Genomic DNA, 964 nt, shown 5'->3' with positions numbered 1-964 from the left:
GGCTTTTTTTTTTTTTTTTTTTTTTTTTTTTTTTTTTTTTGTCTTTTTTCGTGACCGGCAACGGATCGCAACCCTCAGTGTCGCGCCCGTACCGGACCGGGACCGGCAACGGGATCGCAACCCTCGGCGTTGCCCCCGCTCCTCGCTCAGCCAGTGAGCCGCCAGTCTGCACATGGGATCCGAACCCTCGGCGGGAGCGCCGCCGCACTTCCCAAGCGGCGCACTGTAGCAGTGCGCCACCGGGCCGGCCCATTAGATCTTCAGCTTTCTTGTCCTTAAAGTTAGAAGAGTAATACTTAAAATACTTAACTCACAAGTCTGTTGTAAGGACTAAAGGAGATTACATACAATAAGCTCTCAAAAATATTAGCTCTTTTTCCCAATAATATATAAAACTTCCCTCAAAAATATTAAGGTTATATCTTAAAGGATCCTAGGCATTGGAAGTGGTTCTAACTTGTATCTGCTACTATTGTTTTTCAGATCCAGGAATAGCTTCCAAATAATGATATTCCTTTAAATGGAATAATGTTAACTTATCTAGCTTACTGCTACTGTATTGCACATCTTGGGAAAATATGCTGTTTTTGCAGTCTGTTCATTTAAATGGTTTATGAATTAAAAGCAGAGGCCTATCATGTTCTCAGATCCAGTAGTTCATTATTGCAAAATAATCATTTATTAGGCAAGGATTGGCTACAATGCCTGCAAGAGTAAACAGACCCACTCATAAGAATAAGTGTTGCCTTCAATTTTGTACTGAAGTATGCTGAAAAACATGTATACTATAGCTGTGATAATGAGCAGTACAGTAGAGAGAGGTGATTTATGATACCTGTTTCTGACAGCTATAGTGCAGAGATTCCCAGGGTATCTGATCATGGCATTAGCATGCTGACAGCTCAGCATTTAGAACATTATGGTAATTTATCCTGCCTATGCTGTCACCTGCACTGTCAGAGTT

This window comes from Galeopterus variegatus, unplaced genomic scaffold (assembly GCF_000696425.1).
Source record: "Galeopterus variegatus unplaced genomic scaffold, G_variegatus-3.0.2 Scaffold8414, whole genome shotgun sequence".
In the NCBI taxonomy this organism is placed as follows: Eukaryota; Metazoa; Chordata; class Mammalia; order Dermoptera; family Cynocephalidae; genus Galeopterus; species Galeopterus variegatus.
The sequence above is the reverse complement of the archived record's forward strand: the minus strand, read 5'-3'. Positions refer to the sequence as shown.